The 12123-nt window shown below is 45.4% G+C and overlaps 2 non-coding genes across 2 annotated transcripts; both read left to right on the top strand.

Moving 5' to 3' along the window:
- The first annotated feature begins 11033 nt into the window (after positions 1-11033).
- On the top strand, positions 11034-11152 carry LOC130618106 (5S ribosomal RNA). The gene has a single exon (XR_008979181.1). It is a non-coding gene; the product is annotated as a 5S ribosomal RNA (ribosomal RNA).
- A 450-nt stretch (positions 11153-11602) lies between these two features.
- On the top strand, positions 11603-11721 carry LOC130616800 (5S ribosomal RNA). Its single transcript, XR_008977879.1, has one exon. It is a non-coding gene; the product is annotated as a 5S ribosomal RNA (ribosomal RNA).
- The last annotated feature ends 402 nt before the right edge of the window (positions 11722-12123 follow it).

The following is a 12123-nucleotide window of genomic DNA, read 5'->3' on the forward strand; positions in this document are numbered from 1 at the left end:
CTGTTAACTACGTGCACGGCGCTTTGAACGCTGTATTTGGCCATTTGCAGCCTCTTAAAGGCCCTACACGTAAATACTGTCGCTCCACCTGCCTGCGCAAATTACCATTGGTGTAGTCCTTCCAGTCGCAATGGACTATGACGTCCCAAGTCGTTTCCTTTGAGGCCGTGACGTTTGAAAGCCTGCAAGTACGCGCACAGTCCTTTAAATGCTATAGTATGGCTTTTGTAAGTCTAAAAAAGGCCATACGCGTAAATCACGTGCTTGCACTCTCCAAACCAGGCTACCAATGGTGTACCTTTCCGACTATCATTGAACTACGACGTCCCAATTCCTTTTGCTTTGCGTTTTAGCGTTAAAACACTTTTAACTATGTGCACAGGCCTCTAAATGCTGTAATATTGCCTTTTGTAGCCAAATAAAAGCTTTACACGGAAATAACGTGGTTCCACCACCCTTCGCGGGATACCATTAGTCTAGTCCTTCCATTCTCAATAGACTATGACATGCCAAGTCATTTTCCTTGGCGTCATGGCTTTAGCACACTGTTAACTCCTTGCACGGCCCTCTAAATGCTGTAATATGGCCATTTGCAGCATAATAAAGGCGTTATACGTAAATACCGTCGTTCCACCTGCCTGCGCAGGTTACCATAGAAGTAGTCCTTCCAGTCTCAATGGACTATGACGTCCCAAGTCCTTTTCCTTGGCGCCATGGCTTTAGAACAATGTTAACTACGTGCACAGCCCTCTAAAGTCAGTAATATGGCCTTTTGCAGCCCAATAACGCCTTTACACTTAAATGCCGTGATTCCATCACCCTCCGCGGGATACCATTGGTCTAGTCCTTCCAGTCCCAATGGACTACAACGTGCCAAGTCGTTTTCGTTGGCCCCTTGGCGTTAGAAGACCGGCAACTACGCGCACAGTCCTCTAAATGCTGTAACATGGCCTTTCACAGACTAATAAAGGGCTTACACGCAAATCAAGTTCTTCCACGTCCCCAGCAAGGCTACCAATGGTCTAGTGTTCCCAGTCTTAATGGAATATGACGTCCAAAGTCCTTTTCCTTGGCGCCATGACTTTAGAACAATGTTAACTCCGTGCACAGCCCTCTAAATGCTGTAACATGGCTTTTTGCAGACTAATAAAGGCTTTACACGTAAATGCCGTGATTCCATGACCCTCCGCGGGATACCATTGGTCTAGTCCTTCCAGTCCCAATGGACTACAACGTGCCAAGTCGTTTTCTTTGGCCCCTTGGCGTTAGAAGACCGGCAACTACGCGCACAGCCCTCTAAAGGCAGTAATATGTCCATTTGCAGACTAATAAAGGCCTTACACGTAAATCACGTTCTTCCACGTCCCCAGCAAGGCTACCAATGGTCTAGTGTTCCCAGTCTTAATGGTCTATGACGTCCTAAGTCCTTTTCCTTGACGCCATGGCTATAGAACACTGTTACCTACGTGCACAGCCTTCTAAAGGCAGTATTATGTCTTTTTCAGGCTAATAAAGGCCTTACCCGTAAATAACGTGCTTCCATGCTCCAAGCCATGCTACCATTGATGTAGTCCTTCCTGTCTCAATGGAATACGACGTTCCAAGTCGTTTTCCTTTGCGCTATGGCGTTAGAACACTGTTAACTACGTGCACGGCTCTTTGAACGCTGTAATATGGCCATTTGCAGCCTATTAAATGCCTTATACGTAAATACTGTGGCTCCACCTGCCTGCGCAAGTTACCATTGGTGTAGTCCTTCCAGTCTCAATGGACAATGACGTCCCAAGTCGTTTTCTTTGACGCCGTGACGTTTGAAAACGCCCAAGTACGCGCACAGTCCTCTAAATGCTATAGTATGGCCTTTGTAAGTCTAAAAAAGGCCTTACGCGTAAATCACGTGCTTCCACTCTCCAACCCAGGCTACCAATGGTGTACCTTTTGCGACTATCATTGAACTACGACGTCACAATTCCTTTTCCTTGGTGCTTTAGCGTTAAAACACTTTTAACTACGTGCACAGACCTCTAAATGCTGTAATATTGCCTTTTGCAGCCAAATAAAGGCTTTACACGTAAATTACGTGGTTCTACCACCCTTCGCGGGATACCATTAGTCTAGTCCTTCCAGTCTCAATGGACTATGACGTCCCAAGTCCTTTTCCTTGGTGCCATGGCTATAGGACACTGTTAACTACGTTCACAGCCCTCTAAAGGCAGTAATATGTCCATTTGCAGCCTAATAAAGGCCTTACACGTAAATCACGTTCTTCCACGTCCCCAGCAAGGCTACCAATGGTCTAGTGTTCCCAGTCTCAATGGACTACAACGTGCCAAGTCGTTTTCTTTGGCACCTTGGCGTTAGAAGACCGGCAACTACGCGCACAGTCCTCTAAATGCTGTAACATGGCCCTTTACAGACTAATAAAGGTCTTACACGCAAATCACGTTCTTCCACGTCCCAAGCAAGGTTACCAATGGTCTAGTGTTCCCAGTCTTAATGAAATATGACGTCTCAAGTCCTTTTCCTTGACGCCATGGCTTTAGAACACTGTTAACTACGTCCACAGCCCTCTAAATACGGCATTATCGTCTTTTGCAGCCTAATAAAGGCCTTAGACGTAAACCACGTGCTTCCTTGCTCCCAGCCAGGCTACCATTGATCTACTCCTTCAAGTCTCAATGGACTACAACTTGCCTAGTCGTTCTCCTTGGCGTCATGGCGTTAGAGCACTGTGAACTATGTGCAAAGCCCTCTAAATGCTGCAATATGTCCTTTTACAGACTAATAAAGGCGTTGCACGTAAATCACGTTCTTCCACGTCCCCAACAAGGCTACCAATGGCCTAGTGTTCCCAGTCTCAATGGACTACAACGTGCCAAGTCCTTTTCCTTGACGCCATAGCTATAGAACACTGTTAACTACGTGCACAGCCTTCTAAAGGCAGTATTATGTCCTTTTGCAGACTAATAAAGACCTTACACGTAAATAACGTGCTTCAATGCTCCCAGCCATGCTACCATTGATCTAGTTCTTCAAGTCTCATTGGAATACGACGTTCCAAGTCGTTTTCCTTCGCGCTATGGCGTTAGAACACTGTTAACCACGTGCACGGCCCTTTGAACGCTGTAATAAGGCCATTTGCAGCCTATTAACGGCCTTATACGTAAATACTGTCGCTCCACCTGCCTGCTACGATTGGTGTAGTCCTTCCAGTCTCAATGGACTATGACGTCCCACGTCGTTTTCTTTGACGCCGTGACTTTTGAAAACCGCAAGTATGCGCACAGTCCTCTAAATGCTATAGTATGGCTTTTGTAAGTCTAAAAAAGGCCTTACGCGTAAATCACGTGCTTCCACTCTCCAAACCAGGCTACCAATGGTGTACCTTTCCGACTATCATTAAACTACGACGTCCCAATTCCTTTTCCTTGGCGTTTTAGCGTTAAAACACTTTTAATTATGTGCACAGGCCTCTAAATGCTGTAATATTGCCTTTTGTAGCCAAATAAAGGCTTTACACGGAAATAACGTGGTTCAACGACCCTTCGCGGGATACCATTAGTCTAGTCCTTCCAGTCTCAATGGACTATGACGTGCCAAGTCATTTTCCTTGGCGCCATGGCTTTAGCACACTGTTAACTCCGTGCACGGCCCTCTAAAAGCTGTAATATTGCCATTTGCAGCCTAATAAAGGCGTTATACGTAAATACCGTCGTTCCACCTGCCTGCACAGGTTAACATAGGAGTAGTCCTTTCAGTCTTAATGAACTATGACATGCCAAGTCATTTTCCTTGGCGCCATGGCTTTAGCACACTGTTAACTCCTTGCACGGCCTTCTAAAGGCTGTAATATGTCCATTTGCAGCCTAATAAAGGCCTTACACGTAAATCACGTTCTTCCACGTCCCCAGCAAGGCTACCAATGGTCTAGTGTTCCCAGTCTCAATGGACTACAACGTGCCAAGTCGTTTTCTATGGCACCTTGGCGTTAGAAGACCGGCAACTACGCGCACAGTCCTCTAAATGCTGTAACATGGCCTTTTACAGACTAATAAAGGTCTTACACGCAAATCACGTTCTTCCACGCCCCAAGCAAGGTTACCAATGGTCTAGTGTTCCCAGTCTTAATGAAATATGACGTCTCAAGTCCTTTTCCTTGACGCCATGGCTTTAGAACACTGTTAACTACGTCCACAGCCCTCGAAATGCGGCATTATCGTCTTTTGCAGCCTAATAAAGGCCTTAGACGTAAACCACGTGCTTCAATGCTCCCAGCCAGGCTACCATTGATCTACTCCTTCCAGTCTCAATGGACTACAACTTGCCTAGTCGTTCTCCTTGGCGTCATGGCGTTAGAGCACTGTGAACTATGTGCACAGCCCTCTAAATGCTGCAATATATCCTTTTACAGACTAATAAAGGCGTTGCACGTAAATCACGTTCTTCCACGTCCCCAGCAAGGCTACCAATGGCCTAGTGTTCCCAGTCTCAATGGACTACAACATGCCAAGTCCTTTTCCCTGACGCCATGGCTATAAAACACTGTTAACTACGTGGACAGCCCCATGTAAGCCGTATTATAGCCTTTGCAGCCTAATAAAGACCTTAGACGTAAACCACGTGTTTCCACGCTCCCAGCCAGGCTACCATTGATCTAGTCCTTCCAGTTCCAATGGACTACGACTTGCCAAGTCGTTCTCCTTAGCGTCATGGCTTTAGAGCTCTGTGAACTATGTGCACAGCCCTCTATATGCTGCATTATGTCCTTTTACAGACTAATAAAGGCCTTGCACGTAAATCACGTTCTTCCACGCTCCCAGCCAGGCTACCATTGATCTTGTCCTTCAAGTCTCATTAGAATACGACGTTTCAAGTCGTTTTCCTTCGCGCTATGGCGTTAGAACACTGTTAACCACGTGCACGGCCCTTTGAACGCTGTAATAAGGCCATTTGCAGCCTATTAACGGCTATATACGTAAATACTGTCGCTCCACCTGCCTGCTACCATTGGTATAGTCCTTCCAGGCTCAATGGACTATGACGTCCCACGTCGTTTTCTTTGACGCCGTGACGTTTGAAAACTGCAAGTATGCACACAGTCCTCTAAATGCTATAGTATGGCTTTTGTAAGTCTAAAAAAGGCTTTACGCGTAAATCACGTGCTTCCACTCTCCAAACCAGGCTACCAATGGTGTACCTTTCCAACTATCATTGAACTACGACGTCCCAATTCCTTTTCCTTGGCCTTTTAGCTTTAAAACAATGTTAACTCCGTGCACAGCCCTCTAAATGCTGTAACACGGCCTTTTGCAGACTAATAAAGGCTTTAAACGTAAATACTGTCGTTCCAACTGCCTGCACAGGTTACCATAGAAGTAGTCCTTCCAGTCTCAATGGACTATGACGTCCCAAGTCCTTTTCCTTGGTGCCATGGCTAAAGAACACTGTTAACTACGTGCACAGCTCTCTAAAGTCAGTAATAGGGCCTTTTGCAGCCTAATAAATGCCTTACACGTAAATCACGTTCTTCCACGTCCCCAGCAAGGCTACCAATGGTCTAGTGTTCCCAGTCTTAATGGAATATGACGTCCCAAATCCTTTTCCTGACGCCATGGCTATAAAACACTGTTAACTACGTGGACAGCCCCATGTAAGCCGTATTATAGCCTTTGCAGCCTAATAAAGACCTTAGACGTAAACCACGTGTTTCCACGCTCCCAGCCAGGCTACCATTGATCTAGTCCTTCCAGTTCCAATGGACTACGACTTGCCAAGTCGTTCTCCTTGGCGTCATGGCTTTAGAGCTCTGTGAACTATGTGCACAGCCCTCTATATGCTGCATTATGTCCTTTTACAGACTAATAAAGGCCTTGCACGTAAATCACGTTCTTCCACGTTCCCAGCCAGGCTACCATTGATCTTGTCCTTCTAGTCTCAATGGACTACGACTTGCCAAGTCGTTCTCCTTGGCGTCATGGCTTTAGAGCACTGTGAACTATGTGCACAGCCCTCTAAATGCTGTAATATGTCCTTTAACAGACTAATAAAGGCCTTGCACGTAAATCACGTTCTTCCACGTCCTCAGCAAGGCTACCAATGGCCTAGTGTTCCCAGTCTCAATGGACTACAACGTGCCAAGTCCTTTTCCTTGACGCCATGGCTATAGAACACTGTTAACTACGTGCAAGCCTTCTAAAGGCAGTATTATGTCCTTTCGCAGACTAATAAAGACCTTACCCGTAAATAACGTGCTTCCATGCTCCCAGCCATACTACCATTGATCTAGTCCTTCCAGTCTCAATGGAATTCGACGTTCCAAGTTGCTTTCTTTCGCGCTATGGCGTTAGAACACTGTTAACTACGTGCACGGCGCTTTGAACGCTGTAATTTGGCCATTTGCAGCCTCTTAAAGGCCTTACACGTAAATACTGTCGCTCCACCTGCCTCCGCAAATTACCATTGGTGTAGTCCTTCCAGTCTCAATGCACTATGACGTCCCAAGTCGTTTCCTTTGAGGCCGTGACGTTTGAAAGCCTGCAAGTACGCGCACAGTCCTTTAAATGCTATAGTATGGCTTTTGTAAGTCTAAAAAAGGCCATACGCGTAAATCACGTGCTTCCACTCTCCAAACCAGGCTACCAATGGTGTACCTTTCCGACTATCATTGAACTACGACGTCCCAATTCCTTTTGCTTTGCGTTTTAGCGTTAAAACACTTTTAACTATGTGCACAGGCCTCTAAATGCTGTAATATTGCCTTTTGTAGCCAAATAAAAGCTTTACACGAAAATAACGTGGTTCCACCACCCTTCGCGGGATACCATTAGTCTAGTCCTTCCATTCTCAATAGACTATGACATGCCAAGTCATTTTCCTTGGCGTCATGGCTATAGAACACTGTTAACTACGTTCACAGCCCTCTAAAGGCAGTAATATGTCCATTTGCAGCCTAATAAAGGCCTTACACGTAAATCACGTTCTTCCACGTCCCCAGCAAGGCTACCAATGGTCTAGTGTTCCCAGTCTCAATGGACTACAACGTGCCAAGTCGTTTTCTTTGGCACCTTGGCGTTAGAAGACCGGCAACTACGCGCACAGTCCTCTAAATGCTGTAACATGGCCTTTTACAGACTAATAAAGGTCTTACACGCAAATCACGTTCTTCCACGTCCCAAGCAAGGTTACCAATGGTCTAGTGTTCCCAGTCTTAATGAAATATGACGTCTCAAGTCCTTTTCCTTGACGCCATGGCTTTAGAACACTGTTAACTACGTCCACAGCCCTCTAAATGCGGCATTATCGTCTTTTGCAGCCTAATAAAGGCCTTAGACGTAAACCACGTGCTTCCATGCTCCCAGCCAGGCTACCATTGATCTACTCCTTCAAGTCTCAATGGACTACAACTTGCCTAGTCGTTCTCCTTGGCGTCATGGCGTTAGAGCACTGTGAACTATGTGCACAGCCCTCTAAATGCTGTAACATGGCCTTTCACAGACTAATGAAGGTCTTACACGCAAATCAAGTTCTTCCACGTCCCCAGCAAGGCTACCAATGGTCTAGTGTTCCCAGTCTTAATGGAATAAGACGTCCAAAGTCCTTTTCCTTGGCGCCATGACTTTAGAACAATGTTAACTCCGTGCACAGCCCTCTAAATGCTGTAACATGGCTTTTTGCAGACTAATAAAGGCTTTACACGTAAATGCCGTGATTCCATTACCCTCCGCGGGATACCATTGGTCTAGTCCTTCCAGTCCTAATGGACTACAACGTGCCAAGTCGTTTTCTTTGGCCCCTTGGCGTTAGAAGACCGGCAACTACGCGCACAGCCCTCTAAAGGCAGTAATATGTCCATTTGCAGCCTAGTAAAGGCTATACACGTAAATCACGTTCTTCCACGTCCCCAGCAAGGCTACCAATGGTCTAGTGTTCCCAGTCTTAATGGTCTATGACGTCCTAAGTCCTTTTCCTTCACGCCATGGCTATAAAACACTGTTAACTACGTGCACAGCCTTCTAAAGGCAGTATTATGTCTTTTTCAGGCTAATAAAGGCCTTACCCGTAAATAACGTGCTTCCATGCTCCAAGCCATGCTACCATTGATGTAGTCCTTCCAGTCTCAATGGAATACGACGTTCCAAGTCGTTTTCGTTGGCCCCTTGGCGTTAGAAGACCGGCAACTACGCGCACAGTCCTCTAAATGCTGTAACATGGTCTTTCACAGACTAATAAAGGTCTTACACGCAAATCAAGTTCTTCCACGTCCCCAGCAAGGCTACCAATGGTCTAGTGTTCCCAGTCTTAATGGAATAAGACGTCCAAAGTCCTTTTCCTTGGCGCCATGACTTTAGAACAATGTTAACTCCGTGCACAGCCCTCTAAATGCTGTAACATGGCTTTTTGCAGACTAATAAAGGCTTTACACGTAAATGCCGTGATTCCATTACCCTCCGCTGGATACCATTGGTCTAGTCCTTCCAGTCCCAATGGACTACAATGTGCCAAGTCGCTTTCTTTGGCCCCTTGGCGTTAGAAGACCGGCAACTACGCGCACAGCCCTCTGAAGGCAGTAATATGTCCATTTGCAGCCTAGTAAAGGCTATACACGTAAATCACGTTCTTCCACGTCCCCAGCAAGGCTACCAATGGTCTAGTGTTCCCAGTCTTAATGGTCTATGACGTCCTAAGTCCTTTTCCTTCACGCCATGGCTATAAAACACTGTTAAATACGTGCACAGCCTTCTAAAGGCAGTATTATGTCTTTTTCAGGCTAATAAAGGCCTTACCCGTAAATAACGTGCTTCCATGCTCCAAGCCATGCTAACATTGATGTAGTCCTTCCAGTCTCAATGGAATACGACGTTCCAAGTCGTTTTCGTTGGCCCCTTGGCGTTAGAAGACCGGCAACTACGCGCACAGTCCTCTAAATGCTGTAACATGGCCTTTCACAGACTAATAAAGGTCTTACACGCAAATCAAGTTCTTCCACGTCCCCAGCAAGGCTACCAATGGTCTAGTGTTCCCAGTCTTAATGGTCTATGACGTCCTAAGTCCTTTTCCTTCACGCCATGGCTATAAAACACTGTTAACTACGTGCACAGCCTTCTAAAGGCAGTATTATGTCTTTTTCAGGCTAATAAATGCCTTACCCGTAAATAACGTGCTTCAATGCTCCCAGCCATGCTACCAATGATCTAGTACTTCAAGTCTCATTGGAATACGACGTTCCAAGTCGTTTTCCTTCGCGCTATGGCGTTAGAACACTGTTAACCACGTGCACGGCCCTTTGAAAGCTGTAATATGGCCATTTGCAGCCTATTAAATGCCTTATACGTAAATACTGTCGCTCCACCTGCCTGCGCAAGTTACCATTGGTGTAGTCCTTCCAGTCTTAATGGACAACGACGTCACAAGTCGTTTTCTTTGCGCCGTGACGTTTGAAAACGCCCAAGTACGCGCACAGTCCTCTAAATGCTATAGTATGGCCTTTGTAAGTCTAAAAAAGGCCTTACGCGTAAATCACGTGCTTCCACTCTCCAACCCAGGCTACCAATGGTGTACCTTTTGCGACTATCATTGAACTACGACGTCACAATTCCTTTTCCTTGGCGCTTTAGCGTTAAAACACTTTTAACTACGTGCACAGACCTCTAAATGCTGTAATATTGCTTTTTGCAGCCAAATAAAGGCTTTACACGTAAATTACGTGGTTCTACCACCCTTCGCGGGATACCATTAGTCTAGTCCTTCCAGTCTCAATGGACTATGACGTCTCAAGTCCTTTTCCCTGACGCAATGGCTTTAGAACACTGTTAACTGCGTCCACAGCCCTCTAAATGCGGCATTATCGTCTTTTGCAGCCTAATAAAGGCCTTAGACGTAAACCACGTGCTTCCATGCTCCCAGCCAGGCTACCATTGATCTACTACTTCAAGTCTCAATGGACTACAACTTGCCTAGTCGTTCTCCTTGGCGTTATGGCGTTAGAGCACTGTGAACTATGTGCACAGCCCTCTAAATGCTGCAATATGTCCTTTTACAGACTAATAAAGGCGTTGCACGTAAATAACGTTCTTCCACGTCCCCAGCAAGGCTACCAATGGCCTAGTGTTCCCAGTCTCGATGAACTACAACGTGCCAAGTCCTTTTCCTTGACGCCATAGCTATAGAACACTGTTAACTACGTGCACAGCCTTCTAAAGGCAGTATTATGTCCTTTTGCAGACTAATAAAGACCTTACACGTAAATAACGTGCTTCAATGCTCCCAGCCATGCTACCATTGATCTAGTCCTTCAAGTCTCATTGGAATACGACGTTCCAAGTCGTTTTCCTTCGCGCTATGGCGTTAGAACACTGTTAACCACGTGCACGGCCCTTTGAACGCTGTAATAAGGCCATTTGCAGCCTATTAACGGCCTTATACGTAAATACTGTCGCTCCACCTGCCTGCTACCATTGGTGTAGTCCTTCAAGTCTCAATGGACTATGACGTCCCACGTCGTTTTCTTTGACGCCGTGACGTTTGAAAACCGCAAGTACGCGCACAGTCCTCTAAATGCTATAGTATGGCTTTTGTCGTAGGCTATTGACTTTTTCACGTTACATTATTTATCATTACGACTGTGACGTATCTTTTTTACGCAATAGCCGCTGAGTAAATCAAGTAAGAGACATGATTAGAAGTTGTTTTCCCTTAAAAAGGGCTACAATCTTGCTGTAATAAATGCGCCACGTCGCAAATGAATGGATTAAGAGCGTCAGACAAAGAAAATGGCGATGTAGTTACTTTGCTAATTAACTTTGTCATATGAAAATTAAGTCTGAAAGTACCCCAGATTGCCTTCGTTGGAACTTTTTACCGGAAATCTTAAAGCGCATGGTTGTCGTAAATAATGGATAGCGCTTGAAAAGAGCTTTCAAATGCACATAAACACGACCTATTTCGGATAATCCAGTCAAGAAATATGACCTTTAAAGTTTAAACCATTTTCGATGTAATGTGCTAATAAATCGTAGATATCTGCCCGTTTGTTTGTCTACGACCATACCACGATGAACACACCTGTTCTTGTCCGATCACGAAAGTTAAGTATCGTCGGGCCGGGATAGTACTTGGATGGGGAACCGCCTGGGAACTCCCGGTGTCGTAGGCAATTGACTTTTTCACGTTACATTATTTATCATTACGACTGGGACGTATCTTTTTTACGCAATAGCCGCTGAGTAAATCAAGAAAGAGACATGATTAGAAGTTGCTTTCCCTTTAAAACGGCTACAATCGTGCTGCAATAAATTCGCCACGTCGCAAATGAATGGATTACGAGCGTCAGACAAAGAAAATGGCGATGTACTTACTTTGCTAACTAACTTTGTCATATGAAAATTAAGTCTGAAAGTACCCTAGATTGCATTCGTTGGAACTTTTTACCGGAAATCTTAAAGCGCATGTTTGTCGTAAATAATGGATAGCGCTTAAAAAGAGCTTTCAAATGCACATAAACACGACCTACTTCGGATAATCCAGTCAAGAAATATGATCTTTAAAGTTTAAACCATTTTCGATGTAATGTGCTAATAAATCGTAGATATCTGCCCGTTTGTTTGTCTACGACCATACCACGATGAACACACCTGTTCTCGTCCGATCACGGAAGTTAACCATCGTCGGGCCGGGATAGTACTTGGATGGGGGACCGACTGGGAACTCCCGGTGTCGTAGGCTATTGACTTTTTCACGTTACATTATCGACCGCCTGAAGGCGGTCACTCCCGGAGGCCCTGGGTGCGTAGTCTTTCTTGCAAAAAATTTCTGCGTTCGTAGCTGTGGTCCCATGTTGAATGTAAAGGTCGCGGAATGATGGAGATACAGCTGAAAACAGTTGAAGATTTGCTGGCTTCGCCATCATATGATGAGCAGCAGACTGCCCTTGAAAGAACAAGTGTGCACGCTGCTGTTCAATTCTCTCTCTTTCGAAACGTGTGGTGGCGGTATTTTCACATCTCTCTCTTTCGAAACGAACTTTACTATAAGCACGTGTTTGTGGTGGCGGTATTTTCACAAGTAAGTAGAATTATTATAGAATTTTTATTTTAACGGATGAGCGTGAAGGCTCGAACGAGCATG

The sequence above is a fragment of the Hydractinia symbiolongicarpus genome, chromosome 11, assembly GCF_029227915.1.
Source record: "Hydractinia symbiolongicarpus strain clone_291-10 chromosome 11, HSymV2.1, whole genome shotgun sequence".
In the NCBI taxonomy this organism is placed as follows: Eukaryota; Metazoa; Cnidaria; class Hydrozoa; order Anthoathecata; family Hydractiniidae; genus Hydractinia; species Hydractinia symbiolongicarpus.